The 26,375-nt window shown below is 32.8% G+C and overlaps 2 long non-coding RNA genes across 7 annotated transcripts; one reads left to right on the top strand and one right to left on the bottom strand.

The window, feature by feature from the left end:
• Nucleotides 1–3,436: 3,436 nt before the first annotated feature.
• Nucleotides 3,437–25,079, top strand: LOC105335557 (uncharacterized). Of its 6 annotated transcripts, none has more exons than XR_010712169.1 (4): nucleotides 3,437–4,224; nucleotides 4,631–5,476; nucleotides 24,426–24,582; nucleotides 24,814–25,079. It is a non-coding gene; the product is annotated as an uncharacterized lncRNA (long non-coding RNA). The 6 variants fall into 6 exon arrangements; XR_010712170.1 differs by having other exon boundaries at nucleotides 4,116–4,224; nucleotides 5,446–5,476; XR_010712168.1 differs by having other exon boundaries at nucleotides 4,123–5,476.
• LOC136273945 (uncharacterized) lies at nucleotides 19,789–23,550 on the bottom strand. The gene is made up of 2 exons (XR_010712167.1): nucleotides 22,340–23,550; nucleotides 19,789–20,085 (listed from the first exon to the last, which is right to left on the bottom strand). It is a non-coding gene; the product is annotated as an uncharacterized lncRNA (long non-coding RNA).
• Nucleotides 25,080–26,375: the final 1,296 nt, after the last annotated feature.

Below are 26,375 nucleotides of genomic sequence, written 5' to 3'. Positions count from 1 at the left end.
TCTCTTAAGCCGTATTATGTTGCGGGATCTTAAAAGTCAATACATATTCTTGCGATATGCTTAACCTCGGCGGGAAAAATTGTCGAGACAGATTTTTGTTTCTTGGGAGAGATATGGACGAATCGAACATATTAGCATATTAGTGTTTTATACAACATAGAATAATTTCTAAGATACACTTTGTGCTGCTATTGATAGTTTAGATCTTGATACTGTATAACAATTTATTATCAAACTGTTATCCTTTTTTTAGATCATATGAAAATGTATTTATTTTATTTTCTTGTGTTTTTCTTTCTGTTTTCTTTTCTTTCGATTTAATGAATTGTTTGTTAAAACACCGATATGAATGCATATTAACATTTTAAATAGAATGATTGTTCCTGAGTTGGGTTGTATAACTTAATTCAAATTACGCTTCGTGAGTACACACCCGCAGCGTGACAGACAGATTAACACCATACCCATACTTGTAACATATTAAGCTCCTTTATAATCTCTTCCAATGTGACCCTACCATACCCCTGGTCATGTTAATTTGAACGAACCTAAATTTACGTTACCTGGTGATGCTGCAGAAGTTTTAGCCTTTCTGGCAAAATATTTTTAAGAAAACGGTTTTTAAAATTCAATCCCCTCACCCCTATTAAGGACCGAACCAACCCCTGGGGATTATTTTTTAAGTAAACTTGAATCTATACTACCCGAGGATGATGTTTTATTGTAATTAAGTTTTAGCTTTTCTGGACAAATGGTTTTTTAGAAGATGATTTTGAATTTAAACATTTTTTCTCTATATTCCTATATGAATATGCGACCCCACATTGTTGCCCAACCCCAAGACTGGGTATCATAATTTGAACAAACGTGTATGTACTCTAATTGAGGAAGCTTCCACACAAGTTATTTTTTGGCAAATGGTTTCTGAGTAGTTTTTTCTCTATATATTACTATGTGAATATTTGACCCCACATTTTTGCCCAATACTTACCCCGGGGTCTACCAGGGGAGGCTTTCATACAAATAAAAGTTTTTCTGACCAAATTCTTTTGAGAAGAAGATTTTGAAAGATTTTTGGGAGTTGATTTTAATCAACTCTTCTATGCAGTTTCTCAGACAAACCGAAAGTGAAACAGTGTTTGGACCTCAGCACAAATCATCGCTGCTGACAAGACTTAGTTCTTGAAAATGATTGATGAATTCGATGTAATGTATGCTAAAGCATTGTTTTTCAAGGAAACTTATTTATAAATACTTTGAAAATAGTAAGATTTTAAATGGTACGAACAATTTAAATATTTTTTGTAGTCGTATGTATTCCTACGCCAGAGTTCAATATAGTCTCGTTCAACTGGAAGCTCGGCTGTCTCCGTAAATGCTTGTCGGAGATTTACGGTGTCAGCCGAGCGTTTGGTTGAACGAGACTAGAGTTCAATATTGCTTGGATCCATACAATTTTTGAGAAATATTTTGTATCACTGATATATACCGGTAGTTTGATTGAATTAATTTTACTCTAAATATTATTTAACATGATTCATATGGGGGGTTCTCGACATTCTTGTCGAAAAAGTCCAAAAATTCATATTATAAAAATGTGCGTAATTCAAATACAAATTAGAAACTACATGTACTTGTCATGCAAAATAACATATCATTGATTTTAAGATAAACAATCATCGACAAAATCAACTCCCGTCAGTTCTTCAGTACTTTGATTTTCTATATCTTTCTATGAAAAAAAACTCAACATCCGCTATGGAAAGTATTTTCGATTTTTATTTCAGCCCTCAGACTAAATTGTATTTAAGACACTCTATATTTATCTTGTTTTTTAAGAAGAAGATCCTAAGATGATGAAAATGTAAATAGTTGACGACAGATAGACAACGGACATTTTTGTTTATCAGAAAAGCTAACTTTAGCCTTCGGGTGAGCCAAAATCGTTGCTCTAACAGCAGATAACACATTAGAGAAAGTTTTCAGCCTTCCGCTACTTGCGTAACTCTGACAAAAGGTTATTCTGTTGTGTAAATTGTAATATTTCATTTGGACAGCCAAAAGGCTATGTTTGTTTACGTTTTGAAGTCCATTTTCTTTTCATTACAATTTTGCAATTAATTTTATTGCATGTATTTTGCAAGCGTTCTGTATTCCGTTCTTCCTTTTTGTATTGTAAACGCTACGCATTTTGACTGCAGTAAACAACAACATATTTATGTAGACTGTGATTGGATATTAAAATGTTTTATCAAAAGCCATTTCTGACGTTGTTCATGCATTGATCAATACTTTAATGGCCTTGTCTCGTTCAACCAAGGCCAGATGGGAGAGGATCACACTTATTGGTCGTGGTTTGTGTAACAATGTTTTCTACGAAGAAATGACGCATTGTAAATTTATTAGTTTAGTGGGTTTACATTCATTATTTGTCAAATTGTGTATTGTTTATCCAGACCCATCAATTCATTTGCAAGGTATAATGTTTATTAAATGATTACTGTACTTACAAATATGTCAAATTGTATTTTCTTTATCAAGACCCAACATATCATTTCACCTAAAAAAAAATTAAATTGCTAAATTAATTCTTTGAAGAATGGTTTTCAATATCTTTCTATATAAAAGAACTTATTAAATATTTATTGAAAAAATTATTTAACTATTAATCTTCTGATTGAAAGTCGTTGTACTTGAGAGTATTAAACACTGCACAGACACGTATCATCGGGGGGGGGGGGGGGGGGGGGGGGCAGGGGGTTCCCCCCCCCCCCACTTTTTTCGCGTCACATTGTTTTTTATAACCATAAAGAATGAAAGTAAAAAGAAGGAATTCAAAAGAGAAACTAAAGTTACAAGCAGTTCCCCTCTCCCCACAGAAAAAAAAGTTGTAAATGAAGAACCATGTTTATAAGTGTTTTATAGGTTTTAAGTAAATAACGGCATTTTAATTTATTTGTTAGAAATTTTATCATATTATAAAGTAAAATGATGGGTTTTATATAGTATTATATCAATTTTAAAAGTTAGGACAATTTTGTAATTCAAATTGGAAAATTGCCAACAGTTTTATTTTTTAATCAGGAATATTATGAGTCCATTTGTGTTACCAAATATTGTTCCTCGATCATTTAGTCGAAGAGTAATCATTTATTCCCTTACATTCCAAAATAATAGCGAGCGCAGCTCGCCGGCGCGCAGCGCCGGCGAGCGAAGCGAGCTCTAAGAACCAGTGTGCGCGGGAAAAAGAACGAGCTAAACCTACAGTTCATCAAACAAAATTTTTTGTCTACGTCCCATAATGCTCTCTAATGTTTTCACCCGTGGTGCTATGCCGAAAATGGCCGACTTTTAACTCGTAATTTACAGTGACTTAAAGTTTGAAGACACGTTTTGAGTACGCATATGCTTTGGCGAGACTCAAAAGATTTGTTATATGCTTCCATACCTCCGTAATGAGTCGAGAAACGTAAACAAAGACGAACAAAGTCATGGATGACGTCACAGTGCACTCGCGCTATATTTCCCGCGATAAATTTAGAGGTGGATCAAACATCTGTAATGCGTGTACTAGCTATTTCAGTACAGACTGCGATACCTGCCTCATTGACGTATGATTTGTTTTTAATTTTTTTTAATATAGAGATTTTATGTATATATATTAGCAAGAGCCATACTTTACTGTCATATCGATCCATTTTTAAGCTAATTGTGTATGAATGAGTAGGGAGGAAATAAACAATAGGACATTTTGAAATAAATTAAAAAGGAATAAACAGTTAAAAAAATTATGTAGATATGGGATATAGTCAGACCATTAAATTTAAAAGTGGGAAATTACACACCTACAAAGGTACAGGTACCGGGCTCTCTCTCTCTCTCTCTCTCTCTCTCTCTCTCTCTCTCTCTCTCTCTCTCTCTCTCTCTCTCTCTCTGGGAAGTGGGTTGCGCTGTATGTATCATAACCATTAAAATTAGTACCTTTGGCATACTTATTGTAGAGCAATATACTCTCTCAAAAATTCTTTGACGTTCGTTGATACCTAAATAAAACTATAAGTTGACAATGATGCAAGGTATGTGTATACTTCTTGCTGCGCTCGCCAGAACGGTAGCACCGTAAAACATATTATATATGAGGTTTGTATGGACCAGACGTGACTGACATTATACGGACATCTGGAAGGTTATTGGAAAAGCGAGAAGTAAACAATTTGGTTTACAGTAAGTTGTTTTAGTATTTTCATTAACATCACATCCAATTCCTTTTGTATTTGATGTACATGTATCTATCGAATAATGTGTGCAGCGTCATCCCCAATTTAATGCAAGTCATTATCTAGATCTGCCTTCTCATTTATCTAGAAAAAAAAAGAACGTTAATCATATTCACCTGCACGTGATCTACGTCAATATAACATTTGATTTTTTTCTACATTGGTCAAAAAAATAGCCATGGCTTCAAACTAAAATACTAACTTGATAACGCTCAATTTGATATGTCTGTATCAATTTGTCTCTGAATCATAGAATAAAATAATTATTGAGTTTTTAGGTCAATACGATAATTTAGCTACCCGAGAAATACATTATTCACAGTTGAACAGTTTATTTTTCTCTTTGGTTGTAGTTTACATCATGGAGAATATTACAAACCTATACACAATTTACACTTTATGCGTGAATAGAGGAAAAAATAAACAAACATAATGGTTCTGTACAAAATATATGTAAAGTATAAAAGTACATTTTTTAAAATAGATGAATATAAAGGTTTTAATAACCAAGAGGTTTAGCCTTCTCGTTTACAATACTGATAAATTTACATAACTTGCTTAATAAAACCATATTGTTTGAGGAAAAAAGCTTGCTAAATTTGACAATATTTGGTCTAAAATGATTAAATTCTGGCATGGCATATACTCTTCTCTTTCGTTTTTTCAACGCGGTGCAACACAAAATAAAGTAAAATTCATCTCCAATGTCTCTTTTACATAGATTACATAACCTGTTACTTCTGTCAATGTCATTCCATCTACCAGTTTAATAGGTAATTTATGTTTTGAAGTTCGAGATCTAGGTAAAACTTGTTTCATATAATTACTTAAATTACAATTAACATTCGTTTGGCATCTTAAGTCTAAATTAATGAACAACTGATATTATAACACATTTTGAAGAATTATTCCAGATTGTTTCCCAGTTTTTATGAAACTGATCTGTTAGCTGTTGTTTTAAGCTTTTTATTAGCCAATCATCATTACCGAACCGGAGTAATTGTATATCATTCCACTTAAATAAGTCTTTAGCCTCCTTTTCATCAGGCGACTCATTGAATGAGGTTGTAAAATGTTTGGGTGTTTAAAAAAGATATCATAGCTAAAAATTTAATCACTCAACCCCTTAAGAATATATTTTTCGGCTTGTTTTTTTTTCCTATTTCAGCTGCTGTTCTGGGTACCAACGATCTCTGAAGGTATGGCTGTGATATTTTTCACGCTGATGTAGCATACTGACATAAAAGCGGAAAATTACCAGGCTTTGACCTCTGCACCTCACAGGACCAATGTTTTATGAATGTTGAACTTGCCGAATTTGTTGTGTGCTAAAAACGCCCACTACGGCTGTTATGCTTTCACACTGAAAAAAAAGGCTGAAAAAATGGCAATTTGCTAGTATATATTACCAAGCTTTGTATCCAAGGGAAAATCCTTTCTACATGTTGAACTTGAATCTGTGCTAAACGTGAACTTTAACTTGAGTTTTGTTTGAACTTTGATCTTTGAATTTGAGCTTCAATGTTGTATGTGTAGCTTAATGTTGTATATGCATATGTTTTGGGCATGCTTTTTGTTTTTGGCCCATTGCTCATGTTGATATTTGATTTGATATTTGATTTGTACTTGTACTTCATATTAACAGCCGTGCCCACATTATAGCCACGTTATCAAAATAAAATATGTTTTTGGGCATGCTTTTTGTTTTTGGCCCATTGCTCATGTTGATATTTGATTTGACTTGATATTTGATTTGTACTTGTACTTCATATTAACAGCCGTGCCCACATTATAGCCACGTTATCAAAATAAAATATGATACCAAACCTTTGTATTAGTACACTTTCTTGAGATAATCTAACGTATACTGAAGTTTATTTTTATGAGTAAAGTAATAATCAAGAGTTGTAAAGGGACTTAAGTTTATTCTATGGATTTAAAATGTGATTTTTTCGAAAAACAAAGAATAAACATTTTTAATTAGATTACATTTCTTTCAATCAAATTGGAATCAACAAGATTGATAAATGATTTATAAAATTATTTTCTATTAGAAACAAATACGCTCTACATAAATCTACATTTCTTTTCTTTTATTTACGAAAATTGTGACTGGTTTAATTGAATTGTACCTTCAAATGATTATCAAAAGACATTTAACGTAAATCTGCACCCACTAATCAACCATTTAAAAACGAGAAACAATCCTATAGATGCATGTTTTTACAATTTCATAACGCAAATCTACACGCAAACGATGTCCCCGTTCACTGCAATTATCACTTCCGATACATTTGTACGGTGATGGCTAAGGAAAGGTATTCTAATACTTACTCCGGATGCAATTACAAAAGAATGAACAGTTTCTATTGTTTTTCTGTCGTTTGATCGCGATTGGGATGACTACGTTGTCAACTAGCGCACTACGTGATGAATAGGGAACTGTAGAACTACAGAAAGGAAGCCTGTTCTGTAAAATTGTTACTTTCGATTAGGAATCATCAGATATTACGGTACTATTTGAGGTATGAACACATTCGTCTGATGTTTGACATAATCGCTGCTCTTTACTACAAGCTGCTTACAATAAAAAGAAAGAATGAAGCTGGAGGCATCGGACGATTAAATAACAATCGGTAGTCGGTGCGTATTTCATCACCCACAAGTTGATATTTTGGAAAGCCATGAATGATTCCATTGATATTTTCAACTCGGTCTAAATGAATTAGAAATGTTTCAAATTCCCTGGTCGATTTGTAAATGACCAATGCGTATGTTATAGGAGATGGAAATAGCTACAGGAAGCCATTTCTTTGTGGTACTTTTACTTTAGTGGATAGAAAAAGACGTTGATGATAAAAAAAAACCTTGGAGAATTTTGGCCTTAATTGAAATATATATGGTTATTTATGATAACAGATCAAAAATAAGGAAGCACCTTATCAATTAAATCATAATAAGAATAGAAAATCAATATCGTAAGTAGATTTACCCAGCAATTACAGATAGAGGCATAATTTGTGTTTGTATGTGATGTACTTTTCTTCCTGTTTTTGAAAGATTTTTTTCAAAAACATAGTAGTAACAAACAATTAAATAAATACGATTTCTTAAAAATGGTTTTAGAACCGTTAGGAAATCCCCAGTTGTCTGACCGAAGAATACAAAGATCATTTTCTCTGCATTAACATCATCATACATGAGTTTGACGTGTTATTATTTTTTTGATTTCCATACATTGCAAGGAAATTATATTCCTGTGAGAAAAACTTTCTTAGAAAGTCTAGGGTTATTAGGTCACCTGAATCAATCAGTATACCGAAAACATGAAATTCAAGGCCACTTGGGCAATCAGGGATTTAAGTGGAATAACACATCGTCACAAAATGGCTGACCTCTTATCGAAACGACATTTGGTTTTTTAAAAGAATTTTATCGACCGCAACATGTAACTTACTCCTTAATCGAGTGGATAAAGTGCCTGGCTTGTGATCCGTAAATACTGTGTTCGAATCCCGCAGGAGATTTTGGTGTTACTTCCTGATTTGAACTTTTTTAGATATTCATTTTTAGCCCAAAACTGCGAATTTTTCGCTTTTTTGACATATGTACAATTTATTTACCATACTATCATTTATAATCAATTGCAAATAATTTACTGTTGATTTGAGTGACTTATTCCAGGAGTGTTATTCCACCTTAAAGCCCCAGGGTGGGTCAAATATGGCCATACAATGGAAATGGATTAATTTTTTAAAATCTTCTTTCTACTTCCATAGTAGTATTGTAGTGGGAGATGAACTACAATGAACTCTTTTTCTAAATTTTGAAATTTATGTTCTCGGAGACAGGATTTTGGGAACCTTTGGTTGAAGCCAATATTGACCCATAGTGAAAATGTATTGATTAAATGATATTTCTTTCTGTCCTATCACAGTTCCGAAAGATAAACTGTTCAAGTTCATAATGTTCTGTATTTAAAATTGTGAAATTCGGTGTTGTCAATTATGGCTCCATTGAGTCTTAGGGTAAATGCTTTGTGTCGTCCAGTAATATTTATTTCATCTTGAGAAATACAAGACAAATTGTCACTTGAAAATATGAAATAAAATCTGTGTTTTATTTAAGGAGATCTACTTTAATTTCTTCTACATTGTATGATTGACGAAAAAAGCTGTATTCGTGTTGTGTACATTATAAATGAAACTTTGAATATTATGGAAGATTGACTGTCAATGGCCTTCAGTTCTCTTTTCACCAAAAATTTACAATTTTTGGCCCCTTGAGTTAGAGTATAGAAAATCTGAGATTCTTCAGTCTTCTGAGTAAAGATAATCTGAGAGTATCTTATCATTAAGATATGTTGCCTATATGGGCCACTTGTTACAAAATGAATTCTTAAATAAACCACTGAATAATGTCCATTTTGTTAGACTTTTTTTTTTTATCTATTTCGTGAGTTGCTTATTTCAATTTGTTTGCAATTAGTATAATGCAATATTTGTTGTATTTTTGTTATAAACAGAACGAATCCGCTTCAGATACACATGAAGTAGAATGTCGACATTAATATATACAATGATAAATGAATTTAGATTGGGAATGGAAGTTGACAGTGTCAAATTATGTTGTAAGTTTTGTTATAATGACTTAAATGTATTTAAGAATCTAAGAACATCTATTTTATGGATTAAAGTATCTTACTCCCACCTACAACAATTAATGTATAAGGGTGATCAATTTCAACTTAACGTTAATCTTAGTATTAGTAAAAGTACAATATGGAACAAATACTTTAAGCTCTATCACTGAGACCCAGAAAGTGCATCAAACCAATGGATTTTTTTTTCATTTTTATATAACTACCTTTCTGTTAATGATCGTTAAAGGTTATATCAGTATTTCCAAGTTTTGTTATCTATTGAAGAAAATGATAGTTCACATCAATATTAAGGAGTTATTCGTAGTTCGTAAGTCTCCATAATATTTTATGGTTTAAAGCAGGATTTTCTGATTTTTGATATCATGTCTGCAGTTGCAATTTCATAAAAAAATAAAACAGCAAAAAAAAATTTAAAACTTAATACGAGTTTACTGTTCTTGAAATGATTTTATTTTTTTTAAAGATTGAAGATGTGCATCTTTTTATTTAATACAATAGTTAAATAAGTAAGAAATATCAAAGAAAAATCATTGAAGAAAGAATCATTGAACATTATTTGGCGTGTTTAATGTAACACTAAAATATAACTCAAAACACAGTTTTTTCGGTGAGCGGGAATGGTTTGTCAATGAACATACAGTTCATTTTTTTGACTTGATATGTTGTTGCTACATTATATGTATTTCTGTTTCGTATAAATTTATGTATTTTTGAAATATAAAAGTTGCCGTACAAGAGGCAAATATTTCGACAAATCCTTTTTTGACAACCATTTAAAAGAGTTACTGATATAAACACGGGCCTGTAAAATTTCGTTTTGAATGTGTGGAAATGTTTTGGTATTTTAATTTCAGTATATATAATCACTAAAGTGATGTTTTTTGGTAGTGTTTTTAACTTCTTATTCATTGCAGTGCTAAAAACAAGGCTGCGTCTAAATTAGATCAATAGAATATGACGATATTGAAAAACAGGAAAAAGATGACAAAACTAGAGCAGAGCTCGTGGCAAAGCCACGAGTAGGTCTTCCGTTGTTGCTGCGAGTTGAAAATATATGTGATATGGAGTCAAACGATTATAATTATTAACTTTCAGTTCTGCTTTTGTTATAAAAACGTGTTGTGATTGAAAGCCTGCATATAAAACGTGTTTTGAAAAAGAAAACTAGAGGTACTGTGAGCAAGCTCACAATTGATACCCCCCGCTAAGAAAAAAATCATTACGCGTGTATTTTTGCTATTATAGAAAATATTGGATGAATCTATTTCACTGTCCATTTTTTATAAATAACAACTGCTTTATTTTTGGAAACTGTTAATTTTTAGCTTCTAATATTTCCATTAATAAGACATGACACAGACAGAATTTAGCTTTTTTGAAACAATGACCTTGAACTTTCTCAATTGACCTTGGGTCAAGGTCATGACACACCCTTTAATCATAAGCAATCTTTGTGTGAAGTAAGAATTTCCAATGTTTGCCCATAAGAAAGATATGGACCAGACACGAATTTTGCATTTTTTCTGCCAGTGACCTTGACCTGGCCCGAATGACCTTGGGTCAAGGCCATGACACACCCTAAGGTCATAAGCAATCTTTGTGTGCAGTAAGAACTTCCAATGTTTCCCTATAAGAAAGATATGGACCGGACACGAATTTTGCACTTTTTCTGCCCTTGACCTTGCCCGAATGACCTTGGGTCAAGGTCATGACACACCCTTAGGTCAAAAGCAATCTTTGTGTGAAGTAAGAACTTCCAATGTTTCCCCATAAGGAAGATATGGACTGGACACGAATTTTGCATTTTTTTTGGCCAGTGACCTTGACCTTGCCCGAATGACCTTGGGTCAAGGTCATGACACACCCTTAGGTCATAAGCAATCTTTGTGTGAAGTAAGAACTTCCAATGTATCTCCATAAGAAAGATATAGACCGGACACAATTGCACAGACAAGACGGACAGACAAGACAGACAAACAGACGGACGGACAAGGTGATTCCTATATACCCCCCCCCCCAAACTTTGTTGGGGGGGGGGTATAATAAGAAAATGTTTTAGGAAAACTATTTGTCGCACACAGTTTATGTAATCGTAACAAACATTATTTTAAAAAATGAGATATTTAATGGCGAGTTAAATTTTCAGAGGGTAGCAAGCATTGTAATAAACAGTATGTACTCATGTGTCATGTCAGGAATTTTGGTGTTTGTTTTTTTTAAACCGAACCCGTTTACAAAACACGTAACCTTTTCTCTAAGATAACTTCTTTATTTAAATATTTGTAAATTTTTGAAGACAATGTGCAATTTAGAATTGTTGCGTGCTGACAAAATTTACAGACCCTGAAACGTACTACTACAACAAAAAAAGCGTGCGACTTGCGTGCGAAAAACGTTTCGTATTAACCGTTTAGCGTTTCGTGTGAATCGTGAAGCGTTTCGTGTAAACCGTTTAGCGTTTCGGACAAAGCGTGCAGAATTTCGGACAATGCGTTTAAATCGTTTCGAGCAAAGCGTGCGTGAACCATGTGAAACGTTTATCAGATTTCATTCGGAACTCTCTGACAATTTGTTTCAAAATGGAGCCCGTGTTTTACATTACATGTACTTTAAACTGTTTGTGATTGGCAAAACTCTCTTGTAGGTATTTTCATAAAGAAAAAAAATCTAGAAGAAATGATATACTTATCTTTTTACAAAACTGAATTTATTTTTAACAAACAAAAGAAAGGTATATGTATTAAAAGACGACTAGTTACAGAGTACATGTATATATAACGTTTTTATACGATGTTTCAGTACTGGTACAGTTTTACCGGTAACGAATATTTGCCAGTATCGAATAATTTTTAGAAAAATTATTGGTGGAAGACAAAGTTGAGGTTTAAAAAAATTCTAGCTAGGTGATTATAACACAGAAATAAATATTATATCAGTGCGTGAAGTTGTTTGCCATTTGCACGATTATTTACCGAATTGTTTACAAATTAAAAATGTGCCCCAGATATGAGCTGCCGGATGTTCAAAACAGAAAAAACGAAAGCCTAACTATGAAAATAAGTTTGTTATTGATCCCTATTTAGTGAATAATTAGTAAATATAATTCATTTAAAAAGATAATGCATCATATCAAATAATAATGGAGCTTTGAATGAAATTACGACTTCAAATAGAACCACGTGTAGTTTTCCTAGTTACGGTTCATTGCGACAGAAGTATTATTTGGCTGCAAAAATTGATAGATATACGGGAAAAACAAAGGAAAATGGCAACTACTTATCATCAATTACTACTATAAAGTGTTTTTATGAAAATTCAATATTATAAAGTAACGGAAATGAAAAATGTTCAAGTCCAGTTTCAATTTGACCGGAAAACGGTATGATAAAAATAACGATCATATAATTTGTTCAAATGACATATTCCCACAATTGTTTTTCCTTGTTCATTTATAAGTCCATTAACATGTACCTCTAGTATATTTTTGAAATTAATTTGCCTCAAAATATTCGGTCAGAAGAGATAAAGGGCGCTTAATTCGATACTGAGAAACGAATTCAAAACTAGGAAACTGGAGGGGGTGTTGAAATTACTGTCTCCGTAATTCATCCTTTATATTTTCGGAAGTTTGATACAGTTTAGAAGGACAAAGAAACGCGATTTAAACAAAAAATAAAAACATTTGGAATTCCGATAATAATAGTTGCATACACGAGACACCGCATACTGATTCGTTACCGGTAAAATGACTGTACAATATTAAAATTCGCTATACATAAAAAATTAGCAGTTAGCAAAACATGATTTCTGTTGGAACAAGCCTTAATCAACTTTAACTTACACGAGCATGTTTTGATAAGCATGTATCTTTTTTAATTTATTTACATCTTATTGAGACCACTCGCGGCACACATAACCTCGGACATCGGGTGAGACCTGCACCTGGCTGAACCTGTCAATCAAACTCTGTGTATTTGTTTTCATTGGATGGTCAAGTGTCTCTTTTTTTGTCAATAGCCAATGGAAAAATTAATGACTTCAAGGTAATTGAAATCAGTATTTGATGAAGCACACAATTTAAATGATAGAAAATTGATTAATTATTTGAACAAAATTAAATGTAAACATAGAAAGAAAACATACTGATCATTTCTATGAATTGCGGTAAGTAAGTTCTTTGGAATCCCGATTATAGATATTTTTACAAGTAATTATTTTAATTACTTAAACCACTGTTAACGGAAAACAAGACGTAATTAACGCACAGGGATTTGCCTACAATGTACACAGTCATGCAATTAATTATTATGGGAATCTTTACGAATGGAACTTAATTCAAATAGATCATGATAATCTATATACACTGTACGCCGTTATACATGTAAGGAGCGCCGGTAATATATACGAAGATTGAGTCAAAAATTTAAATCATTTTTATTTCTTGTTCTTTCAATACGATGTTAAATTACTTTGAAAAAAATCCGAAATAGTAATTACAACTTTCTTTTTTGTTTAATCATTTGAATTTTTTCTGAGGTACATGGATATGTACAGAACATATTTATTTACGCGAATGATACGACATAGGAAAAAAAATTATCGGATGTTTGTATAACATTGTTTTCTAACGAATGTGACTAATTTAATTTTAAATATTTTTCAACATTATCAATGTAAATAATATTAGATTAATTTCCTGTTTGTATTTTTACATCGTATTCTCTGAAACCAATAAAAATACTAATGTTAAAAGAAAAATCAAATCCCGCCGAATACTGAAAAACCGATTTCAGTTTGTAATCATACGGATTTTTATTTTTGGTATTGACTATTGAGTTACGGTAACATTTTTTCTGGATGATTTTTTATTTATATTTTATGTAGTAAAAGCACCATTCCAACTGTTACTCAATTACATAACAATTGATGACCCGGGGCTATATATGTTCTGAGCTGTGTGCGCTGAAGCGACACTAGATTCTCGGTCGCACGTGGCGATTGATTTAACACAGACTGACCGAATAAACAAACGGTTGGGAAAGTGAAACAAGAAGAAGCCACCAAAAATGATTTTCGACAGATCTTGATATCGTTTCGCCAAAAAAAAAAATACAGCGCGAGCTCCTGTCAGCGGGGCGGGAGGAGGGGGCGGGGGGGGGGGGGGGGGGCAGCAATGAGTTCGCTTCCATAATGAAACGAACATGTAGAAAAACTACAGAAGTGATTAATATGTGACCGATAGAATCTAATCTAAAGTTGTTTAAAACTCATGTGAATATTCTTTTAAATAATCATCGAATGCCTCAACTCAGGACATTCTTTTATCGTGCTAGCACCTACCGCAAACACGTAACATGGAACTTTGATTATAATTTGATTTGATTTTAAACTACCTTGTACGCTATCGTATACACCAATGCTTAATCAACTGTACAAGTAAAATAAATTTATCTTTTCATCTTAAACCAAAATAATAGTTGAAAACATAATAAAATATAGTTGGTTCCGTGCAAAATGCCAAAATATGAAACACGAACGCGTGATAAGGTACAAGATCACGAACCGACCGCGGATCACTTGTCCAATCGTGCCGGATCTCCTCAGCCATGGGCGATGGATGATCATCATTTAAATGTTTAATATTTAGGGGGGGGGGGGGGTTGTTGTTGTTGATTTAAAACATTATTTGTACAGTTTATAAAATATTTTATATAAACAAACCAACCATTAATTTATGTCTGACGATGTTTCCGATTTGGAGTAATATCGTTCATTAATATTCATTTACACTCAAATTTAATTAAACAAATACAAAATGGACAAACTTTTATACCATAAAATTAAAACAGTTCTTGTATTTACGACTATATTAACTCAAACACGTTCATATGCATGGAAGTGTGCGTCTCGGTGTGCGAATCTTGTGTACAGATAACCGCTATGTAGTGCAGCCGTGGCTGAGATCCTCGGCCGTGGGCGAACGATAGATTACGTAAAGGTACAACGCACAGACCCACACAGCTCAGAACCCAGTAAGCCTTGAAAATTGCAGTATAATGACCTTACTCTGTCAAATAGAAGTTATTTATTTTAAACTTAAAACCCACAATTTATCTATATCTATTATTGCTTTAGATTGAGAATGACATTGCTGTTATTAATTAACTGAACGATTTCTTAATTGACACCCAATCGTTTAATCCATAAAAAACATGTGTAATCAAAACGAAAAAAATTCTTGGGTTTGCGGATAAATAAACTCATATATGAGAGACGCAACTCTCGTGTATTAGATAACCCCTGACCGCTAGGTAGTCCAGCCGCGACCATGGTGACCGATTTTCTCGGCCGCGGGCGAGGGAGAGCTTACGTAATGGTACACACCAGCTCTGATTCAAGGTAGATTTTAAATGTATGGATTAATAACTAAAATGTAATGCATAGATTTTTTTTAATTCCATATTTTGTGGTTTACTAGAAAAGAAAAACAATGATTTGTTTTCCAAATCCCGTTTTTAAGGGTTGAGCATTATAAGAACTTAACCAGTTAACAACAATGACTTAAACTCCTAAAAAAAGCACGTATTCTAAAAAAAAAAATTCTTATGAATTAATGCCGTTTGTATAAACTAGCATACTTTCTGTGGTGACTTTATGCGTGTTGTTCGCGCAAAGACTTTCGTTAACTTGTCAAATGAAAACAGGTACATGTTAACATGTAAAGCTTTTTACACTCATACTACACAAATCACATACAAAATAACATTGTAACGACCTTTATGAGATCCCAACAAACAACTTTTCCAGCGACAGCCATATCAAAATCCTAACCGTTTTTGAGTTATTAAGCAAAATTTTTTAGGGGCCATTGGCCCTTAATTTAAGGGGCCAGTACTTTTTTATTGGTGTCAAATGAAAGCCCTCTATATTTTGCACAACTTTTATTCTACATGTCTTAACAAAATATTTTTCGTTTAAAAGATATAAAGGAAAATATGTCTAAATTTTCGCACTTTTTTGAATCCTGTTTTTTGATCCCCTACCTTTTCCTAAATAAAAAACGTAATCTAAAAACAAAAACAGATGTGCACAACTACAATGTCTCTGTTATTCAAATTCGTTGGATTCCCAATCCCTGCTATCATAGTCTCGGAGCCTTTGTCTGGAAACAAAAGGCCCTAAAATTTTTTAAAAGGGGAATAACTCTTTAACGGAAAGGGAATTCTAAATTTTATGAATTGCTTCAGATAGTGTTTTGTAAAGTACATTAGCCCTAAAAATTTGAGCAAAAACCGTTCAGAAATAAGCAAGATAGGAAGCCTCAAAGTTCGCGTCTAGGAAGAAAAAAAAAAACTAGAGCAAAGCTCGTTGCAAAGCAACGAGTGGGTTTTCCGCTAATGTCGAAAGCAACGCTAGAAGTACGTCTAAGAAGCAGAGTTCTTAATCTAGTAACAAAGAAACCTAAGTACAAAAAGATAAAAAAAAAATCGAATGATTCTTGGTACAACTTAACATGATCCGAATGTTTGTAAGTACGACTTAACCAAAAACCCTTAACCATTTCAAGAACGACTTAACAAAAAATACCAATGTGTTTAAGTACGACTTAACAAATTTGACTTCATTTTAGGTACAAGTTTACTTTACCTGGAACTAAGATCTTTTTTCTTAACCCAGAATGCAAAATTAAAATTTATGTAAAAAATCAATTTTGTTTAAAACATAATTCTGAGCAACTTTTCCTCTTCACTGCTTTTCAAAAGGTTGACCTTTCGTACTGTGTGCTCATTGCGTCATTAATTGTCAGAAACTTATCGATGTTAAGTTTACTTTACTGTACTTCTGTGAATATTTTCTATGTAAAATTACTATGAACCAGACAACATTGAAATGGTGAACATTTCAAAGGGCCCCGCTTATGTTATTTCAGAGAATTCTGCTTTGACCTTGACCTATAACTTGAAATTTTTCCAGCTGGCATAGAACTCTTAATTCAATTTCATTCCCCCTAACATACATGCATTTTTGTTCAATCTGACCAAGATTAAGCATATTTGGAAAATAATCTACTATTTAAAACTAATTTTAAAAAGATCTGCTATGACCTTCACATTGACAGACTTGGTTCAAGGTCACCGCACGCCATTTACCAATAAACTCTGTAAAGGTAAAATATTAGCCAAATAGGGGCTAAAAGGAGAGTATATCTATGCTCTTAAAATATGGATTTTTGTGTGATCTGATATGACCTTGACTCTTCATCTACAAATATCATTCGAGGTCATTGCATACATTTTGAACAAAGGCATCATGTGGGTAAAGTATGAGGCTGAATGGAGCAAAGGGAGAGAAGATATACTCCGGACAAGGATTTTTAAAAATATAATTCTGATATGACCTTCACAGTTTCTTTTCACTGAAAATAGGTTCAAGGTCACTACACACCCTTTCACCCTTTACTCAAAAGCTCTGCTTATGTGAAGTCTGAGCCAAATAGGGGTTAGTAGAAATTATATATGCTCTCAAAAAAGGATTTTTGCATGATCCGATATGATATTTACCCGTTACCTAGAAATTTCATGCAAGGTCACTGCACATCGTTTAACCATAGAGACACTCTGTGAGTATTAGCCAGATTGGACCAAAGAGAAAAAAGATATGCCCCAGACAAGGATTTTATATATATAATTCTGCTATGACCTTAACCTTATACCTAAAAACATGGTTCAAGGTCACTGCACATCCTTCAACCAAAGGAACCCTGTGGATGAGGTATGAGCCAGATTGGGTCAAGGGGAGAGAAGCTATGTTCCTGTCAAGCCATCTCGGATGGACAGACCGACAAATTGATCACTAGAAGGCGCCCGCATAAACATGCCTTTTTATCTAAAATAGTATCCATGCGATCTGCCCATGGTGAAGAGTCATCAAAACCATTCATTAGCAGAATTTGATTTCCCTCCTTTTTAAGGTGGTATGGGACATCTGTCGATATTAATGTGGATTAAAGTACTATATAATTGAAAAATTTTCACCGGTTTAGAATTTTCAAATTTTACAATATTTAACCAAAATATAGCTTTTAAAAATATTTGAAAAGGTAAAAATTGTAAAAACCCCAACGGGATTCGAACTCATGACTTACAGGTTCCTAGTAAACCCTCTAACCCACTGTGCTAAGGAGTTAGGTGACCATTTTTGAGAAGAAACTACATGTACTTATATAATTACACTTTATTTTATTGTTTATTTCGATAAACAATACGTCACAACATGGAAGTGTCCCATATCACCTTAAACTCGGAACACCTCTGACCTAATAAGATCGCCGCATTAAATACAAAGTTTGATTTAACTCTAATTTGTTTATCATCAAGAAATTCTGCATCGCTGACAAATAAAGTTTTCTTCTGTATAATGAAATACCAATTAACTGACTATTCGGACAATAGCAAGTTTATTGTCCCACGTACTCTACAGCAACTATTTCCCTTGGCTTTGCCTCATTAAATATTTGCTGTCTTGGGGGACAATAAACTTGCTATTGTCCTCATACCCAGTAAATACTAAATAGGCATATAATATCCCATCCACCTACATTTCATGTTATATAACCTCCCGTTTGTAACCTTCAATTTCACTGTAAAGTCAACATATCTGTCATAGCCGCAAGTTTCACAATTTATTTCTGCTTCTCATGTACTTAAAATTAGGGGCCTTAATATTGCTTACCAATTCCAACAAGAGACATCCCTCTAACTATTGATAATCATTAAAATTCATTTCATGAATCTACGCAACAATGATAAACCTTCAAGTACAGTCACTCTCAATTTTACAAAAATATTGACGGTACTTTATCCGAAACTGTTCCTTGTATCTTTAACTTAGTACACTAACATTTTTATGAAAAGACGGTTTGTCTTAGAATAAGAAAGCTAATGCAATTCTGAGAAAAAGAATACCACATATTGCCAATTCCATTGAGGTTTAATAAAAATATGGCCATTTAAGTGAACCCACCATTTCCAATTTCCTTTAGTAAACACAGATTTACAGGGTTCTCCATAGTAAAACATCTTTATCTGACCTTTTAGAGGTCAACTTTTGTTCAACCACCTTTAAAAAGAAACCTTATTCAATACAACATATGCCTACATGATATCATGATAAAAGTTTCACATCACTTAGAAATACCCTTACATGTATACCCCCCACCCCCCAATCTTTTGATTTTCATAAAAAGTCATGGTTTGAAATGTTTTACCTAATTTTATGAAACATGTGGCAATTTCCTTGAGTCATTTCTCACACATATTTGAAAACAATCATCAATGATTCTAAAATGTGATCTTTATTTGTTTATTGTATGATTTGTACCATTTTAATTAACAAATAGACAGCTGTCCTGCTTGTGATTTCTTGTTTTCCTGAAAAAAGTAAGCTAACAATCATATTTAGTGAATATCTAATCTATTCTGATTTCTAGTCTTCTTCTAACCATGCTAAAACAGTAAGTTACAACCTACAAGTTAGACATCTGCCTTAAATTAGAATTAAATTCAAACACACCCAGGTAGCTGGAGACAGAGTTGATTTCAATGAAAAATGTTCAAATTTGACATGTTTTTCTACTTTTTTATGCATATATACCTTAAAAAGGTAGAAATAGGTTGTTTCTTGTTCATTTCAAAAGTAATTATCATAGCAGATGTTATTTCAAAGTCAAATGTACATTTACATATCCTACATGTAATCTTAATGCAGACAATTAAATAGAGGGGGGGGGGGGTTTCAATTATGTAAACACATCTAAATATCTTTATGAAATAAAAAATAAAGGAAACATAATTGTATACTTTTATTGAAAAACAAATTTTCACAGCAATTATGAATTTCTTTAAACAGCCTTAATTTTGTTTTCATAATTTCTTATCAAACACAAACCACAACATGGCATGATGCTTTCTTCAAGTTCCATTATTGTTCATGCATTATCAGATTTAATTTGAATTACCAGTAAATAGTCTGTAGAACACAAGGAATATGCATGTGGATAGAGGTGACAGGTTAATCTCAGGAGCTGACCCACAAGAATCAACAGGTACCGGTAAAAGCCATGTGGTAACAAGAGTCTGTTTTGAGCTGAAATAAATAAAAAAAATAATTAGCTGTGTTTACATACATGTACTAGTAATAGCTGTGTTTACATTAACATATGCATAGTATTTCTGTAAAAAATACACTGACCATGCAGTGTAATAAGTATATGACATATCCCAATACATGACATAACATTTAGGCAGTACAAGATCAAAAATTTGCATATCAAGTCATAATATAATATTAAAAAATTTTCATAGGTATAAAAATTGAGAAAGAGAGAGAGTTTGAGAGAGAGAGAGTTTATTACTGTACTTGTAGTGCAACAGTCAATATTTCAATTCGTAAATTACAAACGAATATTACCCACCGAACAGCGTCAAAGTACATGTACTGGTATTAGCTTCTGGTATACCATTTTTTATCAATTCTACTGTGTATTTTTTGTTTGCAAATAAATTTAGCGAGGGTTTTTGTTTATTTTCTTATAATTTAAATTACATGTTTTAAAAATAATACTACGTGTAATAAGCATAAAACATGTATGAGTAAACTTAATGAAGAATTTTTAATAGATTATTTTTCAAAGAATGTGGTACATTACATGTATGTCAATCTTTATAAAACTAGCGTATATTTCGTGCGCCATAAATTGCAAGTTTTTTGTAAATATCATTTACTTGCATGATAGGTATATATGGTCTAACCAAAATTTTCTTCATAAAGCTACAGCTGTATGTACCACATATATGTTTTGTCACAAGTATACATTTTAAAAAAAAATACCCAAATTCCAACAGTTTAAATAAACTCAACTCATTCTCTGATAAGTTCATTGTGTTTTGTGCGTGCATATCTTATTTGTCTGCTGCAACAGCAGCCAATCAGCGGTAAGCTGAATCCACAAAAAGAAAGTTTGTGTTTTAGGAGCGGGTAAATTGTTTATGCGACACTGTCAAGAAAACCACACCAAATAATAACAAGAAACATAAATATTCACTTAAATGTATTCTGTTGTAAAGTAAAGGTTTTTAACACTTATTGCATCTTGCAAAACATGTGATGACCTTAATCATCTGTCATATATCTGATATACATGTATATGTAAAAGATGGGAGAAATAACGACAGAACAAAGTGGGATTCGAACCTGGCCCTCTGAATCTCTAGTCAAGTGCTCTACCAACTGAGCTACATGTATCTGGCACCGGTATTCAAACCAGTCTGACCGTCACATTCCTCCCCCTTAAATGATCTTCACCCTCGAAGATCATCCCTGGCAGGATCGAGTTAACCTGTTAGTTCCAGGGGTTGGTCACAACACCAATATTGTAACAGGATGGGAGAAATAATGAAGGGATTTGAACCTGGGCCCCCTGAATCTCTAGTCAGGTGCTCTACCAACTGAGCTATATATATCTGGCACTGGTATTCAAACCGGTCTGATCGTCACATATATAAAGAATTATTTTAAACAATGTTGTTCAATTAAAAATAACACTCGCAACCTTCAGTTTTTGTCTGTAATTAATCAATATTGGCGTGCGATCAGTTCTCGCCGAGTACCATTTCTCACCAGTGCATTGTTACGTCATTTTATCAACACATAAAATTATATACGAAAATATGATGTAACAGTGCACCAGCGAGAAATGGTCCTCGGCGAGAACTGCTCGCACGCCAGTACTGCCAGTAGTCAGATTAAAAAAAGAGAATAAAAAATTACATTTAAAACATTAACAAGGACAATTTAAGTACACATCATTATTGCTAAACAAGAAAAATTATGTGAACTGGTAGAATGGTAGGCATAGTTCTAACTTGTAACCTACATGTACAAGTACATGTACCGGGTACCCGTTGGTCTGCTAAACCTCTTTAATGATACAATGATCGGCATCATAAAGATATTAAAGGCATGTTTTAACTCTGAAGTCTGAAGTATACAATTTTATTTACTTGAAGTTATGTCTACAGGGTATTCATGACTACATTTGGAGTCCTCTGCACAAGAATATATGATATGTTTCTAATTAGACCCTGCTTTGAATTTTGAGTTGAAAATTCACAATCTGTTATTTTTTTAAATAGATAAATTCAGTTACCCTTTCCAGTCCCCCATGAACCTCGAGCGAGTCTAAACACCCATGAAACATGTAAAAATTACACGTTATTAAACAAACACCCACACCATAACAAAAACATCTAACAGTGTGCACGTACTTACATGTACATCTATACTATATACTAAATTTTAACCAGTTAACAAGAAACTTTAAAAGTAGTAAAAGCCTCACCTTCTTCAGTAACATCCACATAAATCACACACTTTAATGTCCATCTTTTCTCCTTTATTACTCGTAGCTTATCAACGGCTGATCGTCGACAGAAGTGTGGCTGTCAGAATTTCCTCGTAAACGATTCACACGAGAAAAATATCCTCCTTAAACAAATATGTAGTATTGTTCCCTGTGCATGTTCATATGTTTCACAGCAAATTGAAAATGCATGTGTACACCGAAAGAATACACAACTTTTCTTCTGCATTACGGCTCTCTCTTTTCTACAATGCCGTTCGTTACTGTTTACATTCGGCGCGCGCGCGCGGGGGTCACAAACAGGGGCGCCCCGACAAATAGTTGCACATAGAACGTTTAAATAATGTGTGTTCATTGAATTCATAAATGATATAGATGAAAAAAATGAAATTGAATCACAACAATTTATCTAAGACGCAACACAACGTAATGCAGTAAATGCCTGGGCCTTAATGTGGCATTTGTTCGCTTGTGTGTCTATGTAGACATATTAACTCGTTCATGTACGATTCTCACATATTTGTTTTATGAAATTTGAAAACAAATATAGGACAGATCTTGTTTAATTTGATACCAAATGACATTATTTAATATATTAACAATAACTAAATTAATTTTTTTTCATAAAATGATAACGATTTTTGCTATCAGAAAAATACGTGTATGAGCTGCTGACCCCTAATTATAGGGGCCAGCCCTTTTTTCTTAATTTTAAATGAAAGCTCTCGTTATTCTAAACAACTTTTGTTCTATATGTATTAACAAAATATTTTTAGTTTAAAGGTTATAATACAAAAAGCAACAAAATTTCAGCCCCGAAAAAATCTTAAACTTTGGCGACAAATAGCTCAAAAACTAACAAAGAAATTACCAAAATTTTCATGCCAGCAAAATTATAAAATGTTACCGACAATTTCGCCAAATTTCATGCATCTATCATCTGTAGTTCCCGAGATCAACTCTGGACAAAAGACCCCCCAATTTTCAATTAAAGGGCAATAACTCATAACCGGAAGTGAATTTTAAAAATTTGAAAAAAACGTCTAGAGATATTAATATCATCTACATACCCTGAAAGTTTCATAGCAATCAGACAAAAAATGTTCGAGAAATCTCGTGCACAAAATTTGCGGGAAAAAAAAAAAAATAATAATAAGAAACAGTAGAATAACAGAAGGGTTTTCCGTTGAAAAACGGAAAACCCTAAAAAGAAAAATAATCTTTCCCGCACAATAATAGAAAGGTCTTCCGTTGGAAACGGAAGACCTTAATGAGCTTTGTATAACAGATCGATTGTCGAGTAACACAAAGACATAAACTTAGGAGTAAAAGGGGTGGGATTATAACACATATTAGACACCTCCTTCGGGATTTTTGTTAGTATATAAGAATATGAAGGCTATCACTACAATTGTTATTAACCACACGTTACTCTATAAACATGTTCAAGGTAGGTTACCTGAGTGTATTGTATATTGAGTTATCGAGTTTAATATGTCTGATTAATCTCTGTAACATTCTTTTACAAATACTTTGTGCAACATTTGTGCAATATTAGTCTATACATACTGGATGTATCGGATACTCTTAGTGTTTTGCGAAGTTATATACATGTATGTGTATTCTTAACTTTGGACCTTTTTTCAATTTAAAGCATTTATAATGGTATCGGTATGTTAAATATCATGATTCCTTTATTAATGTGGTTTTAAAATAATGTTGTTTTAAAGTGTGTAAATTGAAAATAATATAAATATAAGTAATAAGGAATAATTCTTTGAATATTATGAGGTGATAATTTCGGTGGGAGCATGGTCAACTCTATCATAAAGCACTTCTGGCTTTATTGGATATAACCACGCCCCGACCGAAATTATCACCTCATAATACTCAAAGAATGATCCCTTATTCCTTAAATATGTATTCAGCACATATTCTTAACAAGGCAATTTCGTATGAAGTTAAAAGACAGTTGATATGCTTTGGATACTACATTTAAAAATACCTTCAAATTGATCCAAGTCATTTTTTCATGCTTAACAATGTAGTTATTTTTCTTATCTAGGTGACGCTAATGATTCTGGCAATTACAATTCATATACATGTGTGTCATACATCGATATCGCCCCAGCTGACCTTAGAAAATATTAAAACATGGACAGGATATATGAACACATTATGGGCAAGAGGATTACTGACCGAGCGGGATTACAATCGGTTTCGTGAGTACCTTTTATATTGTTGTTTGGTTATACTGTATAATTGCTAGATATTCATATAGTATGTTTTTTTCTCTTCTTTGGACAACAAAGGGATAAAAACCATTTTGATTTAAATTTCCTGTTGTTAATTAAATATTTTAAAAACTTAACTTTAGTGGCTGAATGATAATAAATTAGCTGCACACAGTATTATCGGTTATATTTATGACTTACATTGTTTTCTTTTCAAAGGAACTTTAGTGAATATTCTCACATCACATACAATTCAGAATAGAAGAATAATACATAATGGTCGCTGAAAGGAAAACAACGAATCCCAACAAGTCTCACCAACTACAAGCAAACTCGCTTTGCGTTTTAATCTGTTACTGCAAGCATATTCAGCAAAAAAAATTCTTTCTGTGAAATTTGTATACATATGAACACTGTAAATTTAAACTTTACAATGTGATTTTTTCTTTGCAATCAATAAGCAAATATATATTTTTGATGCTCTACTAAGATATTGTGTTTTACTGTGAAACGATTTACAGTGAATTTGTCACATTTGCCACTAAAAGAGTAACTGCAGTGTAATGAATTTTTTATCCTTCTCTCTGAAGGTTATGCATCAGGAAATACCACAGGCACTTGACGTCATATATTTTTCTCATCATAAAAAAATATGATCCCTCTAGGCCTGTACCTAATAATAAACAAGGTACAAATCGCCAAATCTTGGAATTATCAATAAAAAAATTACCCAATAGCGGCATCTACTGCCTAAGATATGCGACGAAAGGCTAAAGGAAGAACGGAAGTTGACATTATTGCGCCATCCTTTTGGAGATCCCTTCCAAATTTAGCATTTCTATGCAAATTCAAAAGGCATTGATTTTGAATTCGATCAACATGCAAGTTAAACTAAATGGAAGTTGATGATATATACTATCAATAATTAATTTTATTACACAAAACCTATATAAACAAGTTTAAAAATGCATATGCATAGTGTGTTTTTGTCAATATTTCAAAAAATATGCATTTATAAACATGTTTCATCGATGACTTTTGAAAATGGGATTTCCAAAATTATGACGCAATTTTGTTAACTTCCGTCCTTCCTTTAGCCGTTCGTCGCATGTCTTAGGCAGTAGATGCAGATTGTGGGCTGATTTTTATTAATGACAGGTAAAATTTGCCCTCTTAGTTGAAGCGGTTGTAAACTTAAGCGTTGAAGGACCGATCGGATAATGGATATGGTCGCAAAATAATTTTCCAAATGAGTTTCAAGCAAAACTCTCAACAATGTGACAGTTTTAAAGAAATCAAAGATGGCAGCGATGTGTACCTTGTGTATTTTATATTATTAGCGGGTGCATATCTTTTTATTATTAGAAAAATATTTGATGTCAGGTGTCTGAAGGAAATACATATATGAACGAGGATGAGAAGAACTTTGTATATAAGATACATGTAGTTTATTAGCACACATTAAACGGCTTACAATCAGAATTAAATTAAATGAAATTAGTGTATAGATATTTCAGCCATAAAAATACAATATTAAACGTACATTTTCATATAAAATATACCATTAAAAATTAACTGCAGAACAATTAAAAAACATTTTTTGGGGTAAAAACATTAGTAATTTGAAGACAAAACATAGATGAGCAAGTTCTTCCAACTTCTCCAGATAAGCAACTGTGCAATTTTGAGAGTGGAATAATGTGTAAATGAGTTTTGTCGGTTCTTCGTTTGTCAAATTAAAAAGAAATGCAATTCAACTTTTCTCAATCACTGTTTGGATT

Source organism: Magallana gigas, chromosome 3 (genome assembly GCF_963853765.1).
Source record: "Magallana gigas chromosome 3, xbMagGiga1.1, whole genome shotgun sequence".
NCBI classification, from domain to species: Eukaryota; Metazoa; Mollusca; class Bivalvia; order Ostreida; family Ostreidae; genus Magallana; species Magallana gigas.
The sequence above is the reverse complement of the archived record's forward strand: the minus strand, read 5'-3'. Positions and strand labels throughout refer to the sequence as shown.